This window comes from Sphaeramia orbicularis, chromosome 6 (genome assembly GCF_902148855.1).
Source record: "Sphaeramia orbicularis chromosome 6, fSphaOr1.1, whole genome shotgun sequence".
NCBI classification, from domain to species: Eukaryota; Metazoa; Chordata; class Actinopteri; order Kurtiformes; family Apogonidae; genus Sphaeramia; species Sphaeramia orbicularis.
The window spans coordinates 54,291,395-54,310,678 of NC_043962.1; the positions used below are offsets into that span (position 1 = coordinate 54,291,395).

Consider the following 19,284-nt stretch of genomic DNA (forward strand, 5'->3'; position numbering starts at 1 on the left):
AGCACATTCAGCAATTTACTGCTGAAATTTTATATTTATTTCCTTTCTAACATCAATATTGATCCCAGTATTGATGTGTTGCATGACTGCGGTACTCAAATATTCAGGTTACAACTCAAAATTGTACTTTGGTATCTCTAAATTACTCTGAATCAATCAGTTAATACTGAATCGAATCAATATTGAATCGAATCGAATCGAATCGTGATTAATCGATTCAGAACCTTATGAATCAAAATCGAATCGATTATGGAAATTGGCCATGACATCCAGCCCCACTACTACTACATATGCCATAACTCAGCCATATATTGCTGGTGCCTCCATATCTGTTATGGATAACCTTAATCGTACCACAGTTAAGCCTAAAGGTTTTCATAATGCCAAAAGAAAGCCAAAAATGCCAAATGTCTGCCATAATACTGCCAAAATATTTGCTCTCTGGGATCGCTCTGACTGCTTTTCAAACCTGTTCATACAATCAATCTCACAGCAGCTCTTCCTCATTTTTTATTATATTTTGTTCTTCAGTTCAGTTCATTGAAGCCAACGCTGTCACTCATCTCCCTCTTTCCTCCACTCAGTGGGCGTAACCACGGTGACTTCCGCTAGTGGTGATGTCACGTGCATACCCTCTATAGCTATTTTAAACTGAACATTACACGGACTGTTAACATGACTAATTTGTGTTTAAAACTTTCTTTCTTCCCAGTGGAAACTTTGTGTCGTTGTTGTATATCATCTTGAGTAAAAACAATGGGAGTGTCCTCTTTGGATCCCAGTGTGACCTAGTTTAAGTTTCCTTTAAAGGATTCTTTCCGGTTTAATGCCTTACATACGATTAGATAATACCCTTAGGTCGACAAAAGGTACTAATGTTTTTTTTTTTTTTTTTTTTTTTTTAAGTTGAAAAAATGGTCACTGACATTTGACAAATCTACATAACTAATACCAGTTAGTATATTTAGGTTTTGACACCACCGTGAGAAAATACCTTTTCATGTTCAGAAGGTGGTGAAAAGTGTTCCCCTCGAATAGCTGTATATCCAAGAATCGCTTAGCAAGAGAAGATTAAGTGCACACATTAATCCAGGAGTCAGAGCAATCTTGTAATCCACTCAGTATGCTAATTGCCTGTTCTTTCTCCAGCAAAGGGGTTTACAGGCCATTAAAAGGCACTGAGCAGTTGACAAAGGATAGCCAGCAGGCTCCCCCACCCACTTTCCCTCTCTCTATTTCTTACTTGGACAGGCTATTGCACACCCACAAAGTGTGCCTATAGAAGAATGTTCACATTGTTAAAAAATAAATAAATAAAAACTGGAGTGTTAGGGCTTATGGTAGAAAGAGCAGTTCTGTAGCCGTCAAAAGTCTTATTTCACCAACAATATTCCTGACTTTAACCCTTTCATTAATGAATTATGAGAACCTTAGTTGAGATTTTTTTCTTGAGTGTTTTTATTCCTCTTTGGGCATGAAAAAACAATGCGATTGAATTTTTTTTATTGAACCTATTTTTTATGAGGGTAGATTTGCTTCTTTATTCCTCTAACCATAAAAAAAAACATATTTTCAATCCAAAAAAAAATTGCAATAAAAAAGAACCTTTTCAATTAAAGAAAGAAAAAGTGTTGAATGCAAAAAAAGTATTTAAAATCCAAAAAATTGTATTTGAACACTTTTTTTCTTTGATTGAAAAATTTTTTTTTTTTTTTTTAATTGAAGTGATTTTTTTTTTTTTTTTTGGTGAAAATATTTGTTTTTGGTTTGTACTTGTAGCATTGTAAATGTACTGTGATTCATTCCACTACTAGAAAACAAAGTCAAATAAAGCAATTTTGGGTGATTTAACTGGTAAAATATTCAATAAAATAATCAGAAATATAATTAAAAGTAACAAAATAAGACAAATGCAAAAAATATTTAAGATCCAAAAAATTGCATTTGAACACTTTTTTTTCTTTGATTGAAATTTTTTTTTTTTTTTTTTTTAATTGAAGTGATTTTTTTTTTTTTTTTTTTTGGTGAAAATATTTGTTTTTGGTTTGTACTTGTAGCATAGTAAATGTACTGTGATTCATTCCACTACTAGAAAACAAAGTCAAATAAAGCAATTTTGGGTGATTTAACTGGTAAAATATTCAATAAAATAATCAGAAATATAATTAAAAGTAACAAAATAAGACAAATGCAAAAAATATTTAAGATCCAAAAAATTGCATTTGAACACTTTTTTTTCTTTGATTGAGTAGTTTTTTTTTTCTTGAAGTGAAATTTTTTTTTCTTTTTTATTGAACATTTTTTTTGGTTTTTTTTTTGGTTAAAGCAATGAAGAAACAAATCTACGTTCATAATTTTCTGTGGAGTTCCAAAAATGTCCACTCCGCTGGACACTGTGTGTTTAATTTTTGAAGCAAAGAATGCAATATCAGAAAGTGGTACACTGTGTGAAAACTATAAAATCAAAACATTTTTAATGCAGCTCTGATGTTTTCTCATATTTTATCATAGTCTCAATTTTTATTAGTAATTGATTTACACTCAGACATGTCACTGCAAATCAGGTTTATCAAGAACAGCGAAGTGACAGTAATGGTATGAATATCAGTGTATGGAATGGTGCATGAGCGTCCACTGTGTTGGCTGATATGGAACTAAAACAACAAAACCCATGAATATACAAGAGAACAGCTGGAGAACAACTGCCTACTGTAGTGACCACTGTGCATGAAAGGGTTAACAGGATTTCTTTGTCCCTTTAACCCTTTCATGCATGAATTATGAGAGCATTAATCAAGATTTTTTCTTTATTCCTCTTTAGGCATTTAAAAAACTATGAAATCATTATTATTATTTTTTTTTTTATGAAGCTATTTTTCATGGAGTTGCAAAAATGTGTGTTTAATTTTTAAAGCAATGAAACGTGTATTTACTGATATACTGTGTGAAAACTATGAAATAAAAACATTAAATGCTGCTAATTTGATGTTTTCTCACATTTTAACATACACTACAAACAAAAAGTTCTGGATATTTAAAATTTTTGGGGCTATTTTTTTCAGTTGGGATTTTTGCACAACGCTTTTTTACTTTTTTTGTGTGTGAATTGAATTGAAACACATTTTTTTTTTAATGACCAGACATAGTTTTATTTACAAATGGCAAAAATGAAAAAAAAAAAAAAGAAATATCCTTAACTTTTTGTTTGTAGTGAACTCCAATACTAGTCACTTCATGGAGATAATATGCCAAAAAAAAAAAGAAAAAAGAAAAACTTTTGTTGTTAATTACAGTCTAATAATGATAACAAGGAATTGATTTAGACTCAAACATGTTAGATTTGGTTTATCAAGAACAGCCAAGTTACAGTCATGTTATCAATTGCAGTGTATTGTGTTGGCTGATATGAAACTAAAATAACAATATCCATGAATATACAAGAGAACGGCTGGAGAATAACTGTCCACTGGAGTGACCACTATGCATGAAAGGGTTAACAGGGTTTCTTTGTCCCTTTTATACCAACACACCAAAGTTGTCATGAGCCGTTCATCCACCTCTGACACAGTGGAACAAGTAAATAATGAAAGGGAGTGGAGTGTTATTGTCTTATTGTCTCCATCCCAGTCCCTCTCATGCACAACCTTCTCCTCTCCCACGCTGCCCGTACACAAGAGGATCGCGCCAAGGTAAAGTGCAATTCTTAGCGCACTAGTGCTTTTGTAGTCCCCAAGTGGCCTTGGCAGCCTCAACATGATGGATGTTGTTTCAGATCCAGTTCCTCACTACACTGATAAAGCAGCCTTGTCAAAACAAATTCAGCAGCAATGTAAGCAGATAAAGATGGTTGCAGATAATTAGAAGATTTGCGCTTTGCGTCATTTGTGTTGCCAACTGCCAAGGAACGGGGCTGTGACGGATGACTCAAACAAGAGAATTCGGCATGAAGCCTGACTGCAAATGTAGCTGGTAATGACCAGAGTGTGTTTTTCAGATGCGCCTAATGAGCATGGCCATTAGACATAAATGACATTTTAAAAACCTGGGGAGTACGGAGAGGAAGAAGTACGCTAGATAGACTTCCTGTAGGCTGCAGACAGGGGGAGAGTATCTGGAGGATGTGATGCGCCATTCTCGTGGATGACCTCCACCCATGAGTGTTGAGGCTGTCAGTCATTTTACTGCTAGCAATGGTGCGGGTAGAGCCTCATTACAGGGAAACTGTCAAAAGTGTTCACCTATATATTCACATGGTATCTCCACAGAGCTTCCTGCTTTTCATCTGTGTGTGACGGATAATCCTTTATGGGGATATTATTTTCATTTCCTGATGAGACCAGTGGTACAGATCTGGAAGGGAGACAAAAGAGTTGGCATTGCATCTTGTAGTTTGTACCAATGCTTGTATGTTGACTCAGTCTTAACCTACTTTGCTGTAGCCAAAGCCTGAACACCAGCTCTCAAGTATTTGCCAGTAAATCCCAAGAATCTGCCAGTTTGTGAGGGATCCAGTCAACCCAACAGAGTCTGACTGATGTGGACAGATCTGGATGAAGACCCCACCTCAAGTGTCCAGTTAGTCAGGAAACAACATGAACATAACTGCTGTGATGGATTTTAACATGAGAATGATGTTCCATTTACAGAGGAAAAGCAATGTTCCTGCATTTTAACCACTAAAATGTTCTGAATTAGATACATTTTTGTTGACAAGATTATTTTAGCCATGGTCTTTTCTCCAGCTGGAAGCAGGTTGAAAAGTATGATTTTGACCAAAACATCTTGTTTTCTGTGATCTATCTGGGTTATTATCACTAGCAATATACACTGAACAAAAATATAAATGCACGACTTATGTTTTTGCTTCCATTTTTCATGAGCTGAACTGAAAGATCTGAAACTTTTTCTGTGTACACACAAGGTTTATTTCTCTCAAATATTGTTCATAAATTTGTCTAAATCTGTGTTAGTGAGCACTTCTCCTTTGTCCTTTGCTGAGATAATCCATCCACCTCACAGGTGTGGCATATCAAGATGCTAATTAGACAGCAGGATTATTGCACAGGTGTGACTTAGGCTGGCCACAATAAAGGCCACTCTAAAATGTGCACTTTTACTGTATTGGGTGGTCCAGGGGGGTCAGAAAACCAGTCAGTATTTGGTGTGACCACCATTTTCCTCACACAGTCTTCTTCATGAATTCTCTGAAACAGCTTTGGAGATGGCTTATGGTAGAGAAATGAACATTCAATTCACAGGCAAAAGCTCTGGTGGAGATTCCTGAAGTCAGCATGACCATTGCATATTCCCTCAAAACTTGTGACATCTGTGGTATTGTGCTGTGTGATAAAACTGCACATTTTAGAGTGGCCTTTTATTGTGGCCAGCCTAAGTCACACCTGTGCAAAAATCCTGCTGTCTAATCAGCATCTTGATATGCCACACCTGTGAGGTGGATGGATTATCTCAGCAAAGAAGAAGTGTTCACTAACACAAATTTAGACAGATTTGTGAACAATATTTGAGAGAAATAAACCTTGTGTGTACACAGAAAAAGTTTTAGATCTTTCAGTTCAGCTCATGAAAAATGGGAGCAAAAACAAAAGTCGTGCATTTATATTTTTGTTCAGTATATATAAAACTACAAAGATAAAATATTAAATATACAAATACTGTTAAATACTACTAAAATACACAAAAGCTAAGGTAGTGCGGTCCTGATCCCCCGTTCTGCTGCTTTTACCACCCGTGGGTCTTTCCTGTCCTGTGCAGTAGGTCTGGAGGCTCTGGATAGTGGAGCTGTAGAAGTTTATTAACAGGGGTCGGGGTTAGGGATGGGAATCGATAAGAATTTAACAATTCTGATTCCATTATCAATTTTGCTTATCGATCCGATTCCTTATCAGTCCTCTTATCGATTCTCATTGGGTAAGGGAATAAAAGAGTACAAACGGGTGTGTTTGCATTAACTGTCTTTTATATTTCCATCTCTGCACAGAAAATATAACATATGCAGTCTGTACAAATCATAACACTTGACGCTGGACCCGGTTCGGGAGGGGGGGGGGGGGGGGGGGGGCAGTGAAAGTGAAACTTAAGATGCTTTACTAATTCCTCTTTTGCCGCATTTCTACTCCGTGGAATCGGTTCGACACGGCCCGTCTCCCGTTGTTGTGCACCTCATTTCCTTTCCCCTACCTTTGGAAACTTGTATTTGAGGGGGTACGACATTTGTTGCCCACACCGGAACTGGAACTGGGCCCGGATGACGGCCTGGTGTTCACTCTACCACTACATTCACAAGCGTCGCTAAGTAGCGTATCAAATACACGACATTCCTGTAAATGATTCACATGCTGTGGACAAATGTTTGAACATATTGGAGGGATTCCACCCTTTAGAAGAAATGGAAGCTTTGACAGTGTTCCAGTGGACCTGGTGTCGTCTTTTTAGATCGTTTCTGCCTCAACACCATGTTGGCTACGTTCTGACCAAAACAATGCAGCGTACGCATGACGTCATCGCACATGCACAACAAAGGCGGAATCGATAAGCAGAATCGTTAAGCAGGCAGGCAAACGATTCTAAGGAAGTGAGCTACTGGGGTCCGGTTCTCAAAAAGAACTGGTTCTCGATTCCCATCCCTAGTCAGGGTAGGTGGGCCTGACGGAGCATCCTGAGGAGGTGCAGACTCTGTTGTGCCCCCCCACCCCACACACACACACACACACACACACACACACACACACACATACCAAGTGAGAGCGATGTTAGAGTGGAGACAGCCACGAAATACAGCAAAATTTTAGAACCATACATGTGAGGTCAGCCCTTCCATAACTGTTGTTTCATAGCTAAAAATTTGTTTGTTTTTTTTTGTTTTGTTTTGTTTTGTTTTTCTCAAATTGTGAAAAGAGCTTCGGACTTACTTTATGACAATTATTAGACTTTAAGGAGTTGTTATCTGTAATATGAAAAACATTCCAAGGCTGGTTCATAATATCTCTTACATTTTCAGGGGCAGTGTTATGTTATATAGTTAATTTCCATCTGTTTCCAGCCAATTTCCATCTGTTTTCTTAAGTTTACTAAGTCTGGTAAGTCACGGTAATGCTAATGCAAAACACATTTAAATTCAAATACCACTGTAAAGCTGCTATATCAGTGTTTTTCAACCTTGGGGTCGGGACCCCACGTGGGGTCACCTGGAGTTCAAATGGGGTCGCCTGAAATTTCTAGTAATTGATAAAAATAAAAACTTACTAATAAAAAAAAGTTGATAGAGACAATCCCAATCCATAAGAGACATGACAAACTGTGAAGCTGAAACTGAAACACTGTGGTTCTGTTTATCTGTCAAATGTTCATTGTGGTCAGTTTCAGATGCTGCAGCTCTTTCATAATTCATAGTTTGAGTTCTTGTTTGTTCAGTATTAATTGTCCTCCTTGTAAATCACAGCTGGACTGACTGTACATATCCTGACCAAGGAAAATCCAATACTCACTTTGTGCAGTAATCTACACCTGGATTTACTGCCTTCGTCCACAATAATATACAGTATACAGACTAAATGCCATCTAAAATTAATGTTTATTTGCAACATAGTATAACAAACTATTACATGATCAAAAACAAATTAATTTTAGCAAAAAATATCAGAAATTTGTGATGCTAAAATGGGGTCACAAGCCACAAAAGGTTGGGAACCACTTTGCTAAATTCTAACTAGCCACAGTATTAGCTCTTGCATTTTCAAAGCAAAAAAGACTGGGGCCAATCTTTTTTTTTGTTTTGTTTTGTTTTTTTGTTTTACAAAAATGTCACAAATTTCCTTTTTTTAATGTTAATTAATGTTAAAAGAAATGGCTCACTTCCTGTCTTCTAAAGAACTGTGGTCATAAGGGTTTCAAACACTTTAGATGGATGAAAGCAGACTAATAAGATCTAAATGAAATAATTCTTTTTAGATAAGATTTGTGTAGCCAGATGTGTGAGGTAGTGTGTTACCAGAGACAAGTCTCACAGTCAGTTCCGTTATTGACTGCAGTGACCCTGTCGTGTAATATATTTTCATTTTCACTTCACAAGGGACAGAAAGTGCTTCCAGCCTTATGAAGGGTCAGGACAGTGGAGAAACCATGTGACGCTGAAACAGGAAATGAATCTTCTGTGGACTGGGTTGTTTATCAGCCGTCTTTGGTTAAAAATAATAAGGGGATCTGGTGCTGTTGGAAGGTCTTCAGTACAAGGAATACAATCAGGAGTTTCTCTGAACATTTTTGCAAATATTTGATATGATGAGCTCTAATATGTTTGTGTTTGTTCGCTGTGGTCAGAATGTTTTAAAAGTGAGAAACACTCCCATTCGTTATCAGATAAGAAATAAATAAAACAAACAAAGCAAATTCTGAAATGTAACCAATTTGTAACCTTACATGTGCAGGCGGATGTTAATTACCTATTATTTTCTGCAGTTTATAGAGCTGGTGTCAAATAAAAACACTGCATTTTTTTCCCCCTTTTTTCTTTGTTTTTCTTTTACTTTCGGTGACCTGTTTAAAATGCTTATGTTGTACAAAGGTAAACTAATTCATCCTCATCAAACCCTTTTTGAACAGAAAAGCAGATACAGATCTTTGAAACCCTTCTCATTTAGTCTTTTTTTTTTTTTTCTCCTTTCTTTCTGTGTAGGTGTTTGTGTTTTGGGTGAAAGCTGCTTTCTTGCAGCTGCTCTGTTGTGCGCTCTATTGTGATGACCTTCAATTATTCCCTCAGTGTCTCTGAAGGTATTTTGAGGTATAAGCTTTTACTGTGAGGGGGACGATGCAGCGTGGAGGCGATGCTACGTGGGCGGTTGTCTCTGAGGTTGACAGTTTTCCTGAAGCTAAGGAGGTCGATGGTGGGAAAGGATGAATATGCTTGTTGCAAACATACTTTCTCTGTACTCATACCAACAAATAAATATAATAAATTTATAAAAATAATATAAATAAGTAATATCTATCTATCTATCTATCTAGTAACAGTACAGCAAAATTTTGGTTTGAAACATTTTCAACACATTTTTGGTAAAGTGAAGGAGACTAGTTTCATTAAAAAAACTTCATTGAAGTAAAAATGCAACATATTCTGAGCAATTAAGTGTGACTCTACAGCTAAAGTGTTTATACTGCTGTGTGGGTCTTTTTAATGTGCAAATAAATATACATAAAAACATGTATTTAAACCCCACATTCTTCACAGCCAAATACAGCCTTAAATCTGGAGCTGTAAACATGCCAATTGCTTTTAATAATAATAATAATAATAATAATAATAATAATAATAATAATAATAATAATAATAATAATAATAATTTTTATTTATATAGCACTTTTCATACATTAAGACTGTAGCACAAAGAGCTTTACATATCAGTTTAAAAATCAGTACCACCCCCCACCCACACACCCACCTACCCACCTGCATACACACACACACACACACACACACACACACACACACGCAAACCCACAAGCTCACACATACTTAAAAAGACTGACTTTTGTTATGACATTTTGTCGATCAGAACCACTGGATAAAGGCTGTTTAAATGCTGCTGGTATCTGCCGTTGGATTACTGTTGTACTCTTGGTAGCGGTAATATTAAGGGTTGGGTGGTGTCGTTTTAAATGCGTTATGAAATTTGACATTACCAGAACTATAACCGATCTTCACAAAACAATGCCGGCACACCGCTCTTGTTTTGTCGACTTGTAATATAGTACATCTGTCTATCTATTCAATTCAAAAAAGCTTTATTGGCATGGCAAACAAATTGTACTTTCCAGGTGAAATGTGCTAAGAATACAAATTTAAGAAGAATGTTAATATTAAAGATAAGGCATTTAAAATACAATGGTCTGTATCTGTATATAAAGCATTTTATGTATGGGCGCTTCTCTGAAACTGGTCCTTAAAACAGGACAGAGGGGCTAAAACTTCAAACCAGATGTAGACTAATGTTATGAAGCAAGTTTGGAAGCAATTTGAGTCTGTTTTAAAAATAAATACTTACTGAGATAAAAGAGAAACTGTTCTTCACTCAAAACACATTTTTCGATAATTTTAGGTTATATTTAATGTAACACACATGTAACATGGTCAAAAGGACACGAAAATTATGCGCTACTATTTTTTTTTCCTTAAATATCTCTTTATTCTCTCACAGGTACATTTTGGGAATTGAACTAATTATGCAAGGCAGAGTGTTTCACAAAAATGACCGCTATTGCAAAATCATTTGCGATTTATATACATTTAACTGGGCAGGTTCTGTGTGTAACACAAGTGGACACGATGGGTTCCACACAAAACCTGGAATTAGACTGAGATTCATGAAAAACCCACGTGTGGATTAGAAAAACCACTACGATCATCAAATTTAACAGTGTCTTTATTTATAGTCTATATAAGACCATTTACAGACATGTTTTCAAAATAACCTAGGTAGGTTTTCATGTCCCAATTTTGGTCCTATTTTTGGCCCCAATATTTTATTAAAATTCATTAATTTTGGGATGGCTCAGAGCATGAGTATAATTTTTTTTGCATCTATCTGAGGTCATCATTAGTTACATCCTTGGGGGAAATATGTCTAAATTTATCTTTTGTTATTGGGTCTAAAAAAGCTGGAAAAGTGCCAGGTACCAAAATGTACCCAGTTTCATAGAAGCACCCATATGTACATCTATCTATCTATCTATCTATCTATCTATCTATCTATCTATCTATCTATCTATCTATCTATCTATCTATCTATCTATATACACACACACATATATGTGTGTGTGTGTGTATATATATATATATATATATATATATGTATATATATATATATATATATATATATATATATATATATATATATGTGTGTGTGTATATATATATATATATATATATATATATATATATATATATATATATATATATATATATATATATATACATATATATATGTGTGTGTGTGTGTGTGTATATGTGTATGAATATATATATGTATATATATATATATATATATATATATATATATATATATATATATATATATATATATATATATATATATATACACACACACACACACATATGGATATTAAGGCTATTAATAGTCAAATTTGTCTTCTTGTTCAGATTCTGTCTGTCTGTCTGTCAATCATCTGGTGTTGCAGCAGTGCCAAAATTAGTCCATGGGTCAAAGAAGACGAAGCATAAATGAAACATAAAACACTCTCCTTTCTCCTTTTGTTGTCAATGGTTAGAAATGTGAGGTTTTACAATCTAAAAATCACTCATTTTACTGCCTGTAAACCTGTGTACCAGTCTTGTCTTGATGGACAAATCTATATATAAAAAACAGGTTTTGTAAAACAAATAAATAAATAAAGTTACCTTCATTAAAAATGTGCTTATGATCCAACCATGAATACTCCAGGGCCAATGTCACCAATAATGATCCCAATGCAGATATTTTTTGATGACAAAAGAGGCAATAATGTGCAGGAGAGCTCCATATGTCATCTGGATGTAAATGCATTGTGAATGTGCTGCTTCTGAACACATTTTCATTACAACCAAATGATTCATCAAACATTAAACTATAAACAGCTGATGCTCAGGACTGATGAGGCGTTCACTGCACACAACAGCATCAGGAAGTCAGAGAGAGGTGCATGGTGGTAAAATGCACAACATGAGCACATGTCCTGTCTGGGGTAGACAATGGGTTCAGTTTTTACTCATCTCTTTCATTCTTCTCCTTTATATTGACTTTTAAAAAACCCAGCTAATATTGTTGTTTGTATTTTACGGATTGCCTTATTATTCTATTTATTATTGCACACTTGTTGAATTGTTGCACACAAGGAAGAGGTTCAGCAATAAGAAGCAACAAGACACATTGTTCAGCAGTAAGACGTAGAAATGATGCAGAAGGGCTCTATGATACTATGAATAGTTGGTAAGGGTTAGTACTTTTTCATTTGAAAGAAAGTTGATCTATATTTATGTGTGTTATGTGTGTTTTTTCTTTTTCTGTCTACAACTGAAGTGTGTTGTTGTTGCCTGTGTGTGAACGACCACTTTAACTCCACAACTAATGTAAATACAAAGAGCCTTTATGAAACTTGTCTCTAATAATAGATAGGTCAATATCTGTAACTCTGTATTCATCCTAGGAATTAACAATACTCTGAATATCCAGTGTTTAGTAGATTGTGTGTTAACTCATAGAGACCCAAACAGCCACCGGCAACACAAACCATCTGCACATGTAAACTGTTTACTACCTGTTGATCCATTAACCCTATTAATACATGTAAATAATTGGTGCAAAATGCAGTTTGTCATCTTTACATGGTCATCAGATATGACTCATTTGGCTAGTCAGAGGATTCGTAGTTACCATGGAAACACCGTCATCTTCTACAGTATTGATTCGCTAGTAAAACACATGAAGTTGGATCAATGACAGTGGATGGACATACATGCTTTTACATTCAGTTAGCAATATCTTTGTTGAAAAAGTAGCTTTTTCTTCATTTTTCTCTGTTTTGACATAATTAACTTTGAATTTACAACATTACATTCTCATGAACATCTACATGATTTGTGAATTAAATATAGGAAAATACATTATTTACACCAAAAAAATGCAAAATACAGAGGATAATATTTTAAAAATGGTGATAAATCAGTTATGAAAGCACTGGGTCTGAATCTGTTAAACTTTCTGCACTTCATTTCTTATCTCTGCTTTTATTGTAAAACAGGAAAAACCAGAGGGCTGCACTACAATATTTATAATTAGTACCTTGTCACTGCTTTTTACATTTTAAAATCATTACAGGTTGTATGATTTAGATATTACAATTTGACATATTGCAATTTTGAGAATATTTCAATTCATTGCTCATTCCTAATTACACTGGTCAATAACAAATTTATTGTTTAAGTTTTTTGAGCTGATTTAGGATAATTTTGGTGTGCTGAATCCAAAAATCACATTAATTTTGCTCAATCAGGTCAACTTTCTGAACTATGCTACATATTGGCTTTTTAACATTTTTGCTTACATTTATGGGCATTTTCACATCATATGATACAAAATTCTTTCATATTTCTTGCAATAAATGAGTTCTGAAGATTTTACTTTTGCCAATTTATGATTAATGTTTTTTTTTAATATTGCAGGTGAATGAAATGGCTTCGACTAGAAGATCTTGCAAAAATAAGCCTGACGTATTCTGCTACATCTGCGGTGAATACACCATTGTACCTAACAGGAATCAAGTCACAAGTTTCATAAAGTGTGCTTACCAATCTTATTTTGGTATTAATTATTATATTTTGTGAGAAGATCAAATTTTTCAAAATCAAATTAGCAAAAAACCCTGACCTGATTGAGAAAAACAGATGTCATTTTTGGATTTAGTGGTGCAAAATGGTCCTAATTCAGTTGAAAAAACCTAGACAACTTGCAAAAAACATTTTTTGTAACCCAGTATTATGAATCTCAGATGACAAACCTTGGTAATCTCAACGGATAAACATAAGACTGGGTGATCTGTAAAAAAAAAAAAAAAAAAAAATCATCTGTTGAAGTGGAATCATCATCTGTCATCTGAATCACAATTTTCTTGTCCCATATGTAACACAAGTTACTAGCTTGTACCTTCTTCTGGTTTCTGGAGAATTAGGCTTTTTGTTATTGCATTTGACTTGAAATGCTGTATTTCTGCTTTATTTTGGATCAATATTATGACAATGTTGACCATATCTAGATGAAGTAAACATGAGTCGACACTTTCCTGCACATAAAGCTACAGTGTTTCTGTTAACTACCTAGTCCAGTGGTTCCAGCCTATTTTAGCTCGTGACCCCATTTTAACATCAGACATTTCTGGCAAACCCAGACATTCAAAACAGAGACTTTTTTTTTTTGCTAAAATGTATTTGTTTTTGATCATGTAATAGTTTTCTATGTTGCAAATAAACGCTAATTTTAGATGGCATTTAGTCTATATAATGTATATTATCATCAATGTAAAGCCAGGTGTAGATTACTGCACAAAGGGAGAATTGGACTTTCCTTGGTCAGGATGTGTACAGTCAGTCCATCTTGGATTTACAAGGAGGACAATTAATACTGAACAAACAAGAACTCAAACTATGAATTATGAAAGAGCTGCAGCATCTGAAACTGACCACAATGAACATTTGACAGATAAACAGAACCACAGTGCTGCAGTTTCACACTCACAGTTTGTCATGTCTTTTATGGATTGGGATTATCTCTGTCAACTCACCATATTTAATGGGACGGCTGACCCTGCACATGACGCTGCAGCCTTTTAAAAAAAATTCTGAATTAGTAGAGATTTCAGGCAATTCCATTTGAATTCCAGGCAACCCCAAGTGGGGTCCCGACCCCATGGTTGAAAAACACTGGCCTAGGCTGTGGCTGCCTAATATGTCCCACTAGATTTTTTTTTTTTTTAAATAATAAATCAAACATATTTTTACACTGACATAACTCTAGTTGATCTGTATAATTCAGAGTCGCTGCATATCAGAGGTGGATCCACAGTGGGCGGAGGCATGGTAATTCTTCAGCAGCTGCAAAACAACACGGTACACAAACTCTGAGCAAGTTAATGCAGACTAAACCCAGACACTTTATCAGGATCAGAATTTAATCCCAGGGGGAAACTGTTGGGTGTAACAGTTTTTCCATTCAAGTGTAATTTAAAGTAGCAGGACAGAAATGATCAATACAACAAAAAAGAAAAACAAAATCGATCGATCTGTCTATCTATCTATCTATCTATCTATCTATCTATCTATCTATCTATCTATCTATCTATCTATCTATCTATCTATCTATCTATCTATCTATCTATCTATCTATCTATCCATCTATCCATCTATCTATCTACACCACATATGCATATTAAAACACTCTATTAAGACACAGTAAGAAGAGCAATTTGTACAATATGCACAACACAATATATTATCAATATGATAATGATAATTAAAGAAAAGTACTTGAAAAAGTGGAAAAATATTGTGTGGAATTCTGAGTTTATAAGGTGAAGTTAAACAGTCTGATGGCCACAGGCAGGGATCAAAGGTTTAACTCTAAATGGACTGAGATAAACGGACTAGCCTAACCACCTATGTTAGTGATAGTGATGTGTAAAACTCCTGCTGCTATTGTGTTTTTAATGGTATGATTTGTACAACCCATCTGCAAAGTAGATCCCATAACAGATTCAAATGATCACAACATCGGAGGGGTAACATGCACAGTAATGGTGATAAAACTTGGAAACCACTGCCATAGTCCACTCAGTGTCACAGCTTCTGCAACACAACATACTGTACATTTAAACCAGGGGTGTCCAGTCCTGGTCCTCGAGGGCCACTGTCTTGTATGTTTTACATCTTTCCCTCTTCCAACACACCTGACAGTTGTTCTCAGGCTTCTGCAGAGCTCGATGATAGGCTTATCATTTGAATCAGGTGTGTTGGAAGAGGGGAAGGTCTAAAACATGCAGGATACTGGCCCTCGAGGACCAGGATTGGACACTCCTGATTTAAACAATACATGGCATCGTAAATGAAGAATATGAAAAAAATGTATGTATGTATGTATGTATGTATGTATGTATGTATGTATGTATGTATGTATGCATGTATGTATGTATGTATGTATGTATGTATGCATGTATGTATGTATGTATTGGTTTTTGGGACATCTCCAACATGTCCACTCGGTCATGCAAGGGAATGTTAACACTATCTGAACCTGTATTAAGTCCAGCAAAGTAACGTTACAGCAGCAGCAAACCAGAAAAGAAGATAAAGAAAGACAGTTTTGGTGTGATAGGATGTACTACTTTTTATTTTAAAAGCTAACATGACTAACATCAAAAAATATTTTGTACTGTTTACTCACTTTATTTCTTGCCACTCTGTGTGAAAGGTTTTAATATGACAAATGAAAATAGGAAGTGTACACACTGAACCAGTATTGGAGTAGTTGAATGGAATAGTTGAATGTTATTTTATGTTATTTTTTTGAATGTAATCTTATTAAGGCCTATTCCAGTGTTTTTCAACCTTGGGGTCGGGACCCCACGTGGAGTCACCTGGAATTCAAATGGGGTCGCCTGACATTTCTAGCAATTGATATAACAAAAAACAAAACAAAAAAAACAACTTACTAAAAAAAAAAATATATGGTGAATTGACAGAGACAATCACAATCCATAAACGAGATGACAAACTGTGAGTCTGAAACTACAGTCCTGTGGTTCTGTTTATCTGTCAAATGTTCATTGTCGTCAGTTTCAGATGCTGCAGCTCTTTCATAATTCATAGTTTGAGTTCTTGTTTGTTCAGTATTAATTGTCAGCCTTGGAAATCCAAGCTGGACTGACTGTACATATCCTGACCAAGGAAAATAAAATTCTCCTTCTGTGCAGTAATCTACACCTGGCTTTTCTGCCTCCGTTCATAATAATATACATTATGTAGACTAAATGTCCTCTAAAGTTAACGTTAATTTGCAACGTAGTAAAGCAAACTATTACATTACCAAAAACAAATTAATTTTAGCAAAAAAAAGTTTGGGGTCACCAGAAATTTGTGATGTTAAAATGGGGTCACAAACCCAAAAAGGTTGGAACCACTGGCCTATTCCATGAAGCAGGTTTACCAAGTTAACCCAGCAGTTAGTCTGAGTTGTTGATGAATCTGCTGAATGGAAGTGACTCAAGTGAAAATGAGTCTGATTATATGCAATACACTGAGTTAATCTGATCAGCCTGGTTTATGGACCAGGAACATGGAACAAGACGGAGATGCAGAGGATGAAATAACAGGTGAAAATCAGACCCGTTGTACTTTTAAAATGTCCTAATGTTGATGCACCTAACACCAAAGTTTCATAACATGAGATAAAAGTAGAAAGGGCAGAATGTGGCTGAGTTTGGTCTGATTATAATAAACAGCCTGAGTGGATTCAGTGGGTTTTCACGGGGTGTGGAACAGTATAAGAATGAGGTCATCTCCACACATCCTTTGATCCTCTGTTCTTCATCTCAGAGGCAAGTGGCATATAAGAGGATCTATCTTTGCGAACGCTTTTGAGCCCCTAAAATTACAAACAAACTAAAGGCGGAGGATCGATAGACTGTGTCTCACAGAATGATGAACTGGCACTTCAGAGGGGGAAAATCAATGTCGCACCCCCCCCATCCCCCTCCCCCCACCTCCATCTGTCTGATCAGGTCCTAAACCTTCCTCAGTACTTACACTGTGGTGTTTAAAGTGTGTGTTTTCATGAATGTGTTGCTGGGAGCGGGGTGATTTAATGGTCCTTTGTTTCTTATTCCTTTTTAGCCTGGAAGACCCCCTGTCACTTTGATGTGTGAGCACACCCACCAATAATGGCCCATAGGATACGCAGTGGAAGTAAGTGCTTCTGGTCAGATTTACCACTCTAGTGCCCCCCCCCCCACTGCCTCGGTAAACCCCGGCTCATCTCATCTGAATGTATTGATCAGTGAAAGGTGACTATCTTTACACCAGAGGATACTGAAACACTTAAAAAGAAGACCCCCAAGTGAAACTGTGCATTTGTTACACTTCTAATACCGGGATCAGACTTAAAGACAAACTGTGCAAGATTTGACCGTTTTGGCTTCTTCACTGTTTTCGTGGTTTCTCTGTGGAGTTCCCCCTACAGTTTTGATGTACACATTCACTGTTGTAACCCCCCCTCCCGATTATGTGCATTTATTTTTGATGAAGCTGGCGATGAGAGGGTTATCCTTGTAGACATGGGTCAAATAATGAACTACATACTGTTGTCTCACAAAAACTGACAAATTTCTGTGGCTAGTAGTAAAAACTACTCCTGGGGCAGCCAAAGGGTGATCTAGTGAACGAAACAAACATACACCTACGATGGGGCATGGATAAAGGGTGGTAAACATGACAAATTCATGGGGCCCAGAGCAGTGGAGGGGGCCCGGTGGATACAGGCCAGAAGTCAGGAGTCGGACATTGATAGTATGTTAAGTTTCAGTTTCACACTAGTGTAAGTGACGTTATATATGGAATGTACATCCACATACTACCCCCCCTCAATCCAACAGACCAACAAGATATTGAATTTTATGAAAGGGTCCACAACGTTTACCATTCATGGGGTCCACAAATGGTAGCGGCGCTCCTGCACCTACATGACACAAACAACTGTGATTAAAAATGAGTATGCTAACGTCTCCACTAGCCAACAACAGCATCCGGACATCGTTCATAAAATGAGTTCACAAACGAGTAAACACCGTTACAACCAACAGCATCATCAAAAACACAAATCCACTGAAATGCATCGACTATAGAGAATTTATATCAGCGATATTTACAAGCGCAACAGCAACAACGCCAAGTCTGCATCCGGTTAGAGCAGGGGTCTCAAACTCAACTGACCTGGGGGCCGCTGGAGGTAGAGTCTGCATCAGGCTGGGCTGCACTAAGTATTCCACAAAAAAAGGGTCTCTTTACTCACAGCTAGTAACATGCACTTTTTGATGAACTCTCCTTCTTTGAATGGCTTTTCGGCCGCAGCAGTCTCCTTACTCACCACGTAGCTAGCTTCAACTGCTGCTTCATTCTCTTTGTTTTCTTTCTTGAATAAATCTTGTTTCCTCAATACACGTTTTTTCAGATTGGCGACCCGGTTCTTTTTCTCATCTCCCTGGTATTTTGTAAACTCCTCAGCATGTCTATTTGAGTAATGACATCAGATGGTGGCACGTTTTGAGAGAGACATGACAGAAGTGGGTGATGGCAGATATTTTCTGTCCACTTGGTGTCACTCCGGAATATGTTTCAACTTAGTGACTAACGTTCGTACTTCCCTAGGTACTTCACAGTTGGCTAGCTTGATAACCATTGATGAGAAATGCCGCCAGAAGCTGTCATGAGACTATCTATGGTAGCCCATAAGTGATAAAAATAAATAAAAATGTGGTGAGACACAGCAAAAAGGTGCGTTTGAGAACTACATGTGGGCCTCACTAACACTAAACTTTGATGTCAAGTGGGGGGCCACAAAATATCATCTCGCGGGCTGCAATTGGCCCCACGCCGCGAGTTTGAGACCCCTGGTTTAGATGCTTCTTTTTCTTTCAGCTCTCTCCATTCCAAGGCAGACTCTGGTCTTGTTC

General features: G+C 36.3%; 1 protein-coding gene across 1 annotated transcript in view; it reads left to right on the forward strand.

Moving 5' to 3' along the window:
• mgat4c (mgat4 family member C) overlaps nt 1-19,284 on the forward strand; it is a 403,556-nt gene that overhangs the window by 151,414 nt on the left and 232,858 nt on the right. The window contains exon 3 of the mRNA XM_030137383.1: nt 17,450-17,521. The gene's annotated coding sequence lies outside the window, so the exon portion shown is untranslated. The remainder of the gene's footprint in view (nt 1-17,449; nt 17,522-19,284) is intronic.